The following is a 14194-nucleotide window of genomic DNA, read 5'->3' on the forward strand; positions in this document are numbered from 1 at the left end:
CGCTCTCCCGCTTCCAGCCTTCTAAGCGTCTCTCGCTCTCCCGCTTCCCGCCTTCTAAGTGTCTCTCGCTCTCCTGCTTCCTCCCTTCTAAGCGTCTCTCTCCCGTTTCCCGCCTTCTAAGCGTCTGTCTCTCTCTCCCGTGTCCAGCCTTCTAAGCGTCTCTCGCTTTCCCGCTTCCTGCCTTCTAAGCGTCTCTCGCTCTCCCTTGTCCCGCCTTCTAAGCGTCTCTCGCTCTCCCGTTTCCCACCTACTAAGCGTCTCTCTCTCACGCTTCCCGCCTTCTAAGCATCTGTCTCGCTCTCCTGTTTCCCTCCATCTAAGCGCCAGTCTTGCTCTCCCGTTTCCCGCCTTCTAAGCATCTGTCTCGCTCTCCTGTTTCCCGCCTTCTAAGTGCGTCTCTCGGTCTCCCACTTCCCGCCTTCTAAGCGTCTCTCTCGCTCTCCCGTTTCCCGCCTTCTAAGCGTCTCTCTCGCTTTCCCGTTTCCCGCCATCTAAGCGTCTCTCTCGCTCTCCTGTTTCCCGCCTTCTAAGCGTCTCTCTCGCTCTCCCGCTTCCCGCCTTCTAAGCGTCTCTCTCGCTCTCCCGCTTCCCGCCTTCTAAGCGCCTCTCTCGCTCTCTCGTTTCCCGCCTTCTAAGCGTCTCTCTCGCTCTCCCGTTTCCCGCCTTCTAAGAGTCTCTCTCGCTCTCCCGTTTCCCGCCTTCTAAGCGCCTGTCTCGCTCTCCCGTTTCCCGCCTTCTAAGCGCCTGTCTCGCTCTCCCGTTTCCCGCCTTCTAAGCGTCTCTCTCGCTTTCCCGTTTCCCGCCTTCTAAGCGTCTCTCTCGCTCTCCCGCTTCCCGCCTTCTAAGCGTCTCTCTCGCTCTCCCGCTTACCGCCTTCTAAGCGTCTCTTACGCTCTCCCGTTTCCCGCCTTCTAAGCGTCTCTCTCGCTCTCCCGTTTCCCGCCTTCTAAGCGTCTCTCTCGCTCTCTCGTTTGCCGCCTTCTAAGAGTCTCTCTCGCTCTCCCGGTTCCCGCCTTCTAAGCGCGTCTCTCGCTCTCCCATTGCCCGCCTTCTAAGCGTCTCTCTCGCTCTCCCGTTTCCTGCCTTCTAAGCTTCTCTCTCGCTCTCCCGTTTCTCGCCTTCTAAGCGTCTCTCTCGCACTCCCGTTTCCCGTCTTCTAAGAGTCTCTCTCGCTCTCACGGTTCCCGCCTTCTAAGCGTCTGTCTCGCTCTCCCGTTTCCCGCCTTCTAAGCGCCTCTTTCGCTCTCCCGTTTCCCGCCTTCTAAGCGTCTCTCTCGCTCTCCCGTTTCCCGCCTTCTAAGAGTCTCTCTCGCTCTCCCGTTTCCCGCCTTCTAAGCGCGTCTCTCGCTCTCCCGTTGAACGCCTTCTAAGCGTCTCTCTCGCTCTCCCGTTTCCTGCCTTCTAAGCTTCTCTCTCGCTCTCCCGTTTCTCGCCTTCTAAGCGTCTCTCTCGCACTCCAGTTTCCCGTCTTCTAAGCGTCTCTCTCGCTCTCCCGGTTCCCGCCTTCTAAGCGTCTGTCTCGCTCTCCCGTTTCCCGCCTTCTAAGCGCCTCTCTCGCTCTCCCGTTTCCCGCCTTCTAAGCGTCTGTCTCACTCTCCCGTTTCCCGCCTTCTAAGCGCGTCTCTTGCTCTCCCGTTTCCTGCCTTCTAAGTGTCTCTCTCGCTCTCCTGTTTCCCGCCTTCTAAGCGTCTCTCTCGCTCTCTCGTTTCCCGCCTTCTAAGCGTCTCTCTCGCTCTCCCGTTTCCCGCCTTCTAAGCGCGTCTCTCGCTCTCCCGTTGCCCGCCTTCTAAACGTCTCTCTCGCTCTCCCGTTTCACGCCTTCTAAGCTTCTCTCTCGCTCTCCCGTTTCCCGCCTTCTAAGCGCCTCTCTCTCGCTTTCCCGTTTCCCGCCTTCTAAGCGTCTCTCTCGCTGTCCCGTTTCCCGCCTTCTAAGCTTCTCTCTCGCTCTCCCGCTTCCCGCCTTCTAAGCGTCTTTCTCGCTCTCCCGTTTCCCGCCTTCTAAGCGCCTCTCTCGCTCTCCCGTTTTCCGCCTTCTAAGTGCCACTCTCGCTCTCCCATTTCCCGCCTTCTAAGCGCCTCTCTCGCTCTCCCGTTTCCCGCCTTCTAAGTGTCTCTCTCACTCTCCCGTTTCCCGCCTTATAAGCGTCTCACTCTCTCCCGCCTTCTAGGCGTCTCTCTCTCTCCCGCTTTCCGCCTTCTAAGCGACTCTCTCTCCGCCGCTTCCTGCCTTCTAAGCGTCTCTCTCTCTCCTGCTTCCCACCTTCTAGGCTTAGAAGGCGGGAAGTGGGAGAGAGAGAGAGAGAGACGCTAAGAAGGCGGGAAGCGGGAGAGAGAGAGATGTTTAGAAGGCGGGAAGTGGGAGAGAGACGCCTAGAAGGCGGGAGAGAGTGAGACGCTTAGAAGGCGGGAAACGGGAGAGCGAGAGACGGTTAGAAGGTGGGAAACAGGAGGGAGAGAGACGCTTAGAAGGCGGGAAGCGGGAGAGAGAGACGCTTAGAAGGCGGGAAGCGAGAGAGAGAGACGCTTAGAAAGTGGGAAGCGGGAGAGAGAGAGACGCTTAGAAGGCGGGAAGCGGGAGAGAGAGAGACGCTTAGAAGGTGGGAAGCGGGAGAGCGAGACAGATGCTTAGAAGTCGGGAAACGGGAGAGCGAGAGAGAGGCGCTTAGAAGGCGGGAAACGGGTGAGCGAGAGAAACGCTTAGAAGGCGGGAAACGGGAGAGCAAGAGACGCGCTTAGAAGGCGGGAAACGGGAGAGCGAGACAGGCGCTTAGAAGGCGGGAAACGGGAGAGCGAGAGAGGCGCTTAGAAGGCGGGAAACGGGAGAGCGAGACAGACGCTTAGAAGGCGGGAAACGGGAGAGCGAGAGAAACGCTTAGAAAGCGAGAAACGGGAGAGCGAGACAGACGCTTAGAAGGCGGGAAACGGGAGAGCGAGAGAGGCGCTTAGAAGGCGGGAAACGGGAGAGCGCGAAAGACGCTTAGAAGGCGGGAAACGGGAGAGCGAGAGAGACGCTTAGAAGGCGGGAAACGGGAGAGCAAGAGACGCGCTTAGAAGGTGGGAAACGGGAGAGCGAGACAGACGCTTAGAAGGCGGGAAACGGGAGAGCGAGAGAGGCACTTAGAAGGCGGGAAACGGGAGAGCGAGACACACGGTTAGAAGGCGGGAAACGGGACAGCGAGAGAGACGCTTAGAAAGCGGGAAACGGGAGAGCGAGACAGACGCTTAGAAGGCGGGAAACGGGAGAGCAAGAGACGCGCTTAGAAGGCGGGAAACGGGAGAGCGAGACAGACGCTTAGAAGGCGGGAAACGGGAGAGCGAGAGAGGCGCTTAGAAGGCGGGAAGCGGGAGAGCGAGACAGACGCTTAGAAGTCGGGAAACGGGAGAGCGAGAGAGAGGCGCTTAGAAGGCGGGAAACGGGTGAGCGAGAGAAACGCTTAGAAGGCGGGAAACGGGAGAGCAAGAGACGCGCTTAGAAGGCGGGAAATGGGAGAGCAAGAGACGCGCTTAGAAGGCAGGAAACGGGAGAGCGAGACAGGCGCTTAGAAGGCGGGAAACGGGAGAGAGAGAGAGGCGCTTAGAAGGCGGGAAACGGGAGAGCGAGACAGACGCTTAGAAGGCGGGAAACGGGAGAGCGAGAGAGACGCTTAGAAAGCGGGAAACGGGAGAGCGAGACAGACGCTTAGAAGGCGGGAAACGGGAGAGCGAGAGAGGCGCTTAGAAGGCGGGAAACGGGAGAGCGCGAAAGACGCTTAGAAGGCGGGAAACGGGAGAGCGAGAGAGACGCTTAGAAGGCGGGAAACGGGAGAGCAAGAGACGCGCTTAGAAGGCGGGAAACGGGAGGGCGAGACAGATGTTTAGAAGGCGGGAAACGGGAGAGCGAGAGAGGCGCTTAGAAGGCGGGAAACAAGAGAGCGAGACACACGGTTAGAAGGCGGGAAACGGGACAGCGAGAGAGACGCTTAGAAAGCGGGAAACGGGAGAGCGAGACAGACGCTTAGAAGGCGGGAAACGGGAGAGTGAGAGAGACGCTTAGAAGGCGGGAAACGGGAGAGCAAGAGACGCGCTTAGAAGGCGGGAAACGGGAGAGCGAGACAGACGCTTAGAAGGCGGGAAACGGGAGAGCGAGAGATGCGCTTAGAAGGCGGGAAACGGGAGAGCGAGAGAAACGCTTAGATGGCGGGAAACGGGAGAGCAAGAGACGCGCTTAGAAGGCGGGAAACGGGAGAGCGAGACAGACGCTTAGAAGGTGGGAAACGGGAGAGCGAGAGAGGCGCTTAGAAGGCGGGAAACGGGAGAGCGAGACAGACGCTTAGAAGGCGGGAAACGGGAGAGCGAGAGAGACGCTTAGAAAGCGGGAAACGGGAGAGCGAGACAGACTCTTAGAAGGCGGGAAACGGGAGAGCGAGAGAGGCGCTTAGAAGGCGGGAAACGGGAGAGCGCAAAAGACGCTTAGAAGGCGGGAAACGAGAGAGCGAGAGAGACGCTTAGAAGGCGGGAAACGGGAGAGCAAGAGACGCGCTTAGAAGGCGGGAAACGGGAGAGCGAGACAGACGCTTAGAAGGCAAGAAATGGGAGAGCGAGAGAGGCTCTTAGAAGGCGGGAAACGGGAGAGCGAGACAGACGCTTAGAAGGTGGGAAACGGGACAGCGAGAGAGACGCTTAGAAAGCGGGAAACGGGAGAGCGAGACAGACGCTTAGAAGGCGGGAAACGGGAGAGTGAGAGAGGCGCTTAGAAGGCGGGAAACGGGAGAGCGCGAAAGACGCTTAGAAGGCGGGAAACGGGAGAGCGAGAGAGACGCTTAGAAGGCGGGAAACGGGAGAGCAAGAGACACGCTTAGAAGGCGGGAAACGGGAGAGCGAGAGAGGCGCTTAGAAGGTGGGAAACGGGAGAGCGAGACAGACGCTTAGAAGGCGGGAACCGGGAGAGCGAGAGAGGCGCTTAAAAGGTGGGAAACGGGAGATCGTCTCTCTCTCCCGCTTCCTGCCTTCTAAGCGTCTCTCGCTCTCCCGTTTCCCGCCTTCTAAGCTTCTCACTCTCTCCCGCCTTCTAAGCGTCTATCTCGCTCTCCTGTTTCCCGCCTTCTAAGCATGTAAATCCTGATTGGCAGCCCACAAATTCTGAAGCACACCTACTTCCCCCATTCACTGCCCAACCCGGAATTCAGGATGGAAACAGCAAATTTAAATGCTGCCCTTGATTTTTTTGAGCTGTTTTTCACAGATAATCTTTATGCATTGATTGTGGGCCAAAGCAATTTATATGCATGACAGTTTATCGCCGCTAACACAAATTCACACCTTGCCAGACCATTCGCATAGAAACCCATTACGGTTTCCGAATTTAAAGTTTTTTTGGGCCTAACCCTCAACATGGCCATTACTAAAAAAAATGAATTGCAGTCATATTGGTCCACCGACCCGCTTCTTCACATGCCCGTGTTCTCTGATGTCATGGCCAGGCATAGATATCAGACGTTATTGCATTTTATGCACTTCAACGACAACACACTCAGTCGTCCTCGGGGTGACCCTAAATTTGACCGCCTCCACAAAATTCGGCCCCTCGTAAATCACTTTAACCAAACATTCGCAGATGTGTATACTCCCCATCAAAACATCTGCATCGATGAGTCCCTCATTCATTTTCCTGGCTGCTTTGCATTCAAACAGTATATACCCAGCAAGCATGCCAGATATGGGGTCAAGGTGTATAAGATCTGGGAAAGGGCAACAGGCTATATATGTAAGTTTCGCATTTACGAGGGAAAAGATAGTCATGTGGAGCCCCTCGGATGCCCAGACTACATGGGGAGCAGTGGCAAGATAGTTTGGGACTTGGCGTCATCCTTTTTCCATATGGGGTACCACTTATACGTGGACAATTTTTACTCAAGCGTGCCACTATTTAGACGTTTGTACAATCTTGGAATTTGCGCATGTGGCACTGTGCGACCTAATCGCCAGGGCCTCCCCCAACTGCTTGTAAATACCCGTCTTAGAAAGGGGGGAAAAGCCTGCTTGAGAAACGAAGAATTGTTCGCAGTGAAGTGGAAGGAAAAACGGGATGTTTTCGTCCTGTCTTCCATTCACGCAGATACGACCATCCAAATTGCCACTACAGCTGATGTTGTTGAGAAGCCCCTCTGTGTCCACGATTATAACCTTAACATGGGAGGGGTGGACTTCAATGACCAGATGATGCAGCCGTACTTCGTTTCCCGAAAATCCAGACGCTGGTACAAAAAAGTGTCTGTTTATTTTAATTGACTATATATAATGCTTTTGTTCTTTACAAAGCAACTGAACATAGTGGATCCTACTTAAAATTCCAGTTAGAGATCATCAAGGCCCTTTTGTAGCCAGGAGGTGCTACGCCCCAAACCCCAACCCAGATGCAGTTAGCCGGCTGCATGAGAGGCATTTTGCTGATGTCATTCCTGGTACCCCAACCCAAAGGAACCCCCAAAAAAGATGTTGTGTCTGTAGCAGACATGGAATTAGGCGTGACAGACGCTTTTATTGTCCCTCCTGTCCTGGCCAACCTGGCCTTTGCGTCAAGAACTGCTTCCGCCTCTACCATACACTAGTGGAGTATTAGTATAGGGTACAGCACGGCACAGTTCAGGGCACATTTACACAGGGTCTTGAAAGATGTTAGGTAGTCAGGAAACTGGCTATCGCATTTGGAGAGACCCTACCATCTGTTTTAGATGTTAAAGTTTGAAAAAAAAAAAAGAAGTAAAAAAAAAATATAAATAAGTACAAATCCCCAAAAAAATAAAAAATTTTAAAAACCAAAAATAGTTATAGTTTTTTTTATTGTTGTCATTTTTGTTAATGTTCTACTTTTACTGTTTTATTGTTAACCTTTGCAGTTTGCAGGAATGCTTTCAGCTGCAGCACTGACCTGTTTATTCCGACAGCAATGGGAACTTGCTCTCAGAATATACAAAAATCAGTGTGGGTAGCGCTGTCAGATGAGATTTTTTATCCGCAGTTTAAAAAAAGAGCATATATGCCGAAGCATGCTGAACTGGGGTGGCCAGTGGGTGGATGGCCCCTATGCTTCGGCATATATATATTTTATATTTGTTGGCACATTTCATATTTGCCCACCAATAGAAGTGGGTGGATGAAGGGAGGTATTCTGATGGTGGGCATACCACACACTTTTTCTGGCAGAGATTTCTTCTCTTTTTTTCCATTCAGCCCACAGGCTGCATAAAGAAAAAAATAACATAGCATATACACCAAACAAGGACCAGCGACGTACTGATACATCATGGACTTTGAATCGGTATACCAGGGTGATAGCTGCAGGCATCATCCTAGTATCGTTTTTTTCAGCCGGCGATGGGCTTTCATGTAAAAGCAATCCTAATGGCTAATTAGCTGCAAAATTGCTTTTACAAGCAGCGGGAGAATATACCCCCCCTCCCACGCTGCCTTCCACGGCCTTCTCGGGCAGTCCCGTGCCATCGGGGAAACGTGAGAATGCTGAGGGTGTTTCTGCCAGCTGATCATAGAGCTGATTGGAGACCGGAATGGTGCCAATCATCTCTATAGTCTAAGAAATCAGAAGCTACGAGCATTTCATTACTTCAGTCGCGCAGGATATAAACAGCCCCATTTGTAAATTGGGAAAGCATCTGACCACACCGATCTTGGTGAGATTAGATAATGTAAGGGCGGAGGAGATATCTAGAGTATGACAGACCCCAGATTTCTCAAAAAAAATATATATATATGACAATGCCCATTGAAGTTATAGGGGATATTTGAATTCCCTGTGATAGCATTAAAAGTGATCAAAAAAAAAATTTAAAGGGACAGTGTAAAAATAATTAAATAAATCAGAATAACAAAAAAAAAAAGTACCCTCGCCCCCCCGCGTACCTGCGGTTGTGAGGGTACTGTGCCAGTATGGAAACAGTGGTTGCACCATGCATGTGAGGTATCGCCACAAACGTCAGATCAAGGGCAGTAATTATCTGTAAATCTAAAATGGAAGCTTGTAAAGGATGTTAAAGCGTTGTCTATAGGTATTAAAAATGTATGCAGTTTGTCGCCATTGCATGGGGCATGCGCAATTTTAAAGCATGGGATGTTTGGTATCTATTTACTCAGCATAGCATCATGTTTTATATCTTAATGAATAATTGGCCAATATATTGTGTTTTTGTGCATTAAAATTAAAAAAAGTGTATATTTTTCAAAAAAATTGCGTTTGAAAAATCGCTGTGTGAGTACTATGTGAGATAAAAAACTGCAGCACCAACCATTTTATTCACTAGGGTTTTTGCTCTAAATAAATATATAATGTTTGGGGGTTCAAATTAATTTCCTAGCAAAAATACAGATTTTTGTAATGTGAACAAAAAGTGTCAGAAAAGGCTTGTTCTTCAGGTGATTAGAAGAGTGAGTGATGTGTGGCATAAACTTCTAATGCTAGGCATAAAATGCCCCCACCCCCCAAAATGACCCCTTTTTGGAAAGTAGACACCCCAAACTATTTGCTGAGAGGCATGTTTAATCAATAAAAAAATGTATTTTTTTACCACAAGTTTTTGGCAAATGACAAAAAAAAAAAATTTACAGAAAATTGTCATTTAAGTAATTTATTGCTCACACAAGCCATAGGTATATGCGGAATTAATCCCCAAAATACATTCTGCTACTTCTCCTGAATATGGGGTTCCACATGTGAGAGACATTTTGGCAGTCTAGCCAAGTACAGGACCCCAGAATCCAATAAGCACCATCAGGCTTTTAAAGGGCTGTATTTCCTCATTACACTTCCTGACTAACTATCACTGTTTCGGAGGCCCTGGAATGCCAGAATAGCACCAACCCCCCCCCCCCCCCCCAAATGACCTATTTTTGGAAAGTAGACACCCCAAGGAATTTGATAAGTTTGTTGCCACAAGTTTTTGGAAAATGAAGAAAGAAAACAAAAACATTTTTTTTTTCTTTTTTTATATTTTAAAACCTTGTGAGAAAAAATGAGATCTGCAAAATACTTACCATGCCTCTTTTTAAATTCCTTGGAGTGTCTACGTTCCAAAAAAGGGTCATTTGGGGGGGGTTTGGGGCTATCCTGGCATTTCAGAGCCTCCGAAACTGTTATAGGTAGTGAGGAAGTGAAATGAAGAAGTTACGCACCTTCAGGCTTTCAAAGTGGTCAGTGGATTTCAGGCTCCTGTAGGTGGCTAGGCTCCCCAAAAGTCTCACACATGTGGTATCCCCATACTCAGTAGAAGTAGCAGAATGTCTTTTGGGGGGTAATTCCACTTATACCCATGGCTTGTGTGAGCAATATATCATTTAAGTGACAACTTTGTGTAAAAAAAAAAAACAATTTTTGTCATTTTCCAAAAAGTTGTGGAAAAAGAATAAACCATCCATGGACTCAATATGCCTCTCAGCAGATAGCTTAGGGTGTCTAATTTCTAAAAAGGGGTCATTTGGGGGTGTTTGTACTATCCTGGTATTTTAGCCCCTCAAGAAATGTGATAGGCAGTCAGAAAGTAAAAGCTGTGTAAATTTCAAATGATCTATACCATAGTTTGTAGACACTATAACTTACACACAAAGCAATCAATATACACTTATTGGGATTTATTTTACCAAAAACATGTAGCAGAATACATTTTGGCCTAAATTTATGGCAACATTTGAGTTTTTTGAATATTTTTTATGACAGAAATGAGAAAATATTGTTTTTTTTCCTCACAAGTTTGGGTTTTTTTTGTTTATAGCGCAAAAAATAAAAAGCGCACAGTCGATCAAATACCAACAAAAGAAAGCTATATTTTGTACGAAAAAAAGGACATAAATGATTTATGTATAGCATTGCATGACTGCGCAATTGTCAGTTAAACTAGTGCAGCGCTGTATAGCAAAAAATGGCATAAATTACAATATCTATACCATAGTTTGTAGACGCCATAACTTTCACACAAAGCAATCAATATACACTTATTGGGATTTTTTTTACAAAAAACATGTAGCAGAATACATTTTGGCTTAAATTTATGACTAACTTTGAGTTTACGATATATTTTTCATAGCCGAAAGTAGAAAATATTGGTTTTTTTTTCAACATTTTCAGTCTTTTTTTGTTTATAACGCAAAAAATAAAAAGCACACAGGTGATTAAATACCACTGAAAGAAAGCTCTATTTGTGTGAAAAAAAGGACGTAAATTTCGTTTGGGTACAGCATTGCAAGACCGCGCAGTTATCAGTTGAAGTAGTGCAGTGCCAAACAGCAAAAAAGGGCCTGGTCATTAAGGGGGGTAAATTCTCTGGATGGCAAGTGGTTAATAACCCCCATCATTGGTGTCAGTGGGCCATTAATAACCCCCAAAATTGGTGTCAGTGGGCCATTAATAACCCCCATCATTGGTGTCAGTGGGCCATTAATAACCCCCAACATTGGTGTCAGTGGACTCAAGAATAACCTCCATCATTGGTGTCAGTGGATACAAGAATAACCCCCATTACTGGTGTCAGTGGACCAATAATAACCCCCATCATTGGTGTCAGTGGATGCAAGAATAACCCGCATCATTGGCGTCAGTGGACGCAAAAATAACCCGCATCATTGGTGTCAGTGGACACAAGAATAACCCTGATTATTTGGTGTCAGTGGACACAAGAATAACCCCCATTATTGGTGTCAGTGTCCCAATAATAGCCCCCATCATTGGCGTCAGTGGACCGATAATAATCCCCATCATTGGTGTCAGTGGACCGATAATAACCCCCATCATTGATGTCAGTGGACCAGTATTAACCCCCATCATTGGTGTCCGTGCACTGATAACAACCACCAACTTTGGTGTCAGTGTCCCAATAATACTCCCAACCTTGGTGTCAGTGTCCCAATAATACCCCCAATCTTGGTATCAGTGTCCCAATAATACCCCCAACCTTGGTGTCAGTGTCCCAATAATAACCCCCATCCTTGGTGTCAGAGGATGCAATAATAACCCCCAACACAGGTGGCAGTATTATTAAACCCCTCCCCCACATTGGATGTCAGTGGATGCAATAATAACCCCCCATCATTGGTGTCAGTGGACGCAATAATAACCCCCATCATTGGTGTCAGTGGATGCAATAATAACCCCCATCATTGGTGTCAGTGGATGCAATGATAACCCCCAACATAGGTGGCAGTATTATTAAGCCCCTCCCCCACATTGGATGTCAGTATTAACCCCCTCCACCACACTGGATGTCAGTATTAAGCCCATCCCCCACATTGGATGTCAGTATTAACCCTCTCCCCCACATTGGATGTCAGTATTAACCCCCTCCCCCACATTGGATGTCAGTATTAACCCACTCCCCCACATTGGATGTCAGTATTAACCCTCTCCCCCACACTGGATGTCAGTATTAACCCCCTCCCCCACATTGGATGTCAGTATTAACCCCCTCCCTACATTGGAGGTCAATATCCGCTGCCATACAGGGCACTTTTACCCCCTTCCTGCCCAAGCCAATTTTCAGGTTTCAGCGCTCTCACACTTTGACAATTGCGCAGTCATCCAATATTGTGCCTAAACTAAAATTGTATTTTCTTCACACAACTAGAGCTTTCTTTTGGTGGTATTTAATCATTCCTGGGGTTTTTATTTTTTGCTAAATTAACAAAAAAAGACCGAAAATGTTGAAAAAAAACACGTTTTTCTTTGTTTCTGTTATAAAAGTTTGCAACTAAATAATTGTTCTTCATAAATTTAGGCCAAGATGTATTCTGCTACATGTCTTTGGTGAAAATAACCCAAATTAGGATGTATTATTTAGTCTGTAGGAAAGTTATAGCGTTCACAAACTATGGTATAGATCTGAATATTGATCAATCCTGAAGTACTGACAGCCAATCTAATTTCTTGAGGTCCAAGAATGTCAGAAAAGTACAGATATCCCCCAAATGTCAGAACAGTACAGATATCCCCCAAATGACCCCTTTTTGCAAAGTAGACAGTCCGACGTACTTCATAAGAGGCATTGCGAGTTTTCTGAAGTTGTAATTTTTGTGTCATAATTTTTCGAAAAATTAAAAAATTAAAAAAATTATTTTCACTATTTTTTTTTACAAACTGTCACCAGTGCAGTACAGCGTCATCATATAACTGGCATGGCGGTGATCAGGGACACTGACTGGTGACAGTATAAAAAAAATATAATTTTTTTAAAACATTTTAACATTTTTTAATTTTTTTTTTCCAAACCATGACCAAAACAGTACAATGTTACCATAGTAACATTGTACTACTTTGGGGAAGTGATCAGTATTTTTTTTTTGCGCGGCTCTACGGACAGGCAAACTGCGCATGCCCGAAAGGACGCCATATGGCATCCATCCGGAGGGATGAGGGGTTTTGCAGGCCGCCATCTGGCTATAGGCCGGGCGGGAACCTGGTATTAACCCCTTCCCACATTGGTTGTCATTGGCATTGAAATTTAACCCCTTCCATATTCACCAATATGGGGGGAGGGGGTTAACTTTACCACAAATTCAGGGGTGGGGGTATAATTTCACTGCCTTAAAGGACCTATCACTGATCGGCAGCGTATGACGGCATATCGGACAACAGTGTTAGTGCGTGCATGGAACAGCGTGTAGTTATGAAGTTTCTTGAAGGCGTAAAACTGTTGGCTATCTACAGAAGACTTCATGGTGACACTGTACTGCTAGGGTGACAGTATGTAAAAAAAAAAAACATAAATAATAATATAAAAAATAAAATAAAAATGTAAAAAAAAGTTTTTTAATTATAATTTTTGGTTATAAACTAATTTGGGTTATTTTTTTTTTTTTTACTAAAGAGATAACGGAATAAATTTTGGTCAATATTTATGATGAAATATTATTTGGAAAATTTTATAAGAAAAACACTTTTTTTCAAAATGTTTGGAGATTTTCATTTATATAGCAAAAAAAAATAAAAATCCCAGTGGTGAATAAATACCACCAAAATAAAGCTTTATCTGTCTCAAAAAAATGCTAAAAAGTGTACAGTGTTGCATGACCGCACAATTGTCATTCAAAGTGTGATAGCGCTGAAAGCTGAAAATTGGCCTAGGGCAGGAAGGGGGTGAAAGTGTCCGGACTTGAAGTGGTTAAACAAGGGTAGAGGATGGAGGGAGGAGGAGGATGAGCAGATCTGTCACGTTTAAGTGAAGTTCCGCTATAAGTGACAACTGAGTTCTGTATTACATATGGTCTCAGCCCGCCCACACAAGTACAAAAGGAACTACAGTGATTTTTCAAAAACTTACAAATACTGTAGCTCTTGACTTTTAATAAACAGACACTTACCAGCCCAGCAGTCCAGCGATGTCTTCACCGGTCTTCAGATCCCTGGCGCTGTCATCCTGGCTGTGGGGAGCAGGCTGTGACTTCCTGCTGTTTAAAAGCTCCCCATTGCTGGTCCCTCAGCTTCCTGGGACCTGTGATGTGTTTCGGGAGGTTGCAGGTAGGGAAAGGGGTGGAGGACTTCCAATAAAGCTAGAGGAGGGAGGGAGGAGGAGGATAAGCTGAATCTTCACTTTTAAATGAGGTTCTGCTTTAAGGGCCATTCACACTGGAACGTGCACACCCCTGTGAGGTTTCTGCTCGTTTCAGTGCGGTCCGTATTCATTTGAATACAAAATACACTGAAATGTGGAAAAAGGAGTGCAGGCACTATTTTTTCAGAATGGACTGTGCCAAAACGCATGGTACCATTCGATTTGGTGGCCGCAAGCACACTGCAATTGCAAGATGCATTTGAGGTCATTTACTATAAAATATATGAATTAGAACTGCAAACAATGTTCACTGAACCAGGAACATCCTAAAGAAGAACTACAGTTTTCAAAAAATTTAAAGTCAACGGCTACAATACTGTAGCTGCTGACTTGTAATAAACAGACACTTACCGGCACAGGATTCAATCGGCCAACTGTATGGTAACCCAGAGGCACCGCCGGATTGAATACTGGGCTTTCCGAAGGCACAAGAGAGCCCTAGGAGGAGCCGGTGGATGATGGGAGGGGGTGGGATGTAAACAAAACAAATAAAATGGTGTTAATATCAATAGTACTAAGGACACAATATTAGAAGAGTGGGGAGACAGAAAAAATAACCCCAAAACAGAAGTGATAAATATAAAGGCCTGAATCCAGACCTAATTGAG

Source organism: Staurois parvus, unplaced genomic scaffold (assembly GCF_062004578.1).
Source record: "Staurois parvus isolate SC_StPar_1 unplaced genomic scaffold, SC_StPar_1.0 ptg000283l, whole genome shotgun sequence".
Taxonomy (NCBI): domain Eukaryota; kingdom Metazoa; phylum Chordata; class Amphibia; order Anura; family Ranidae; genus Staurois; species Staurois parvus.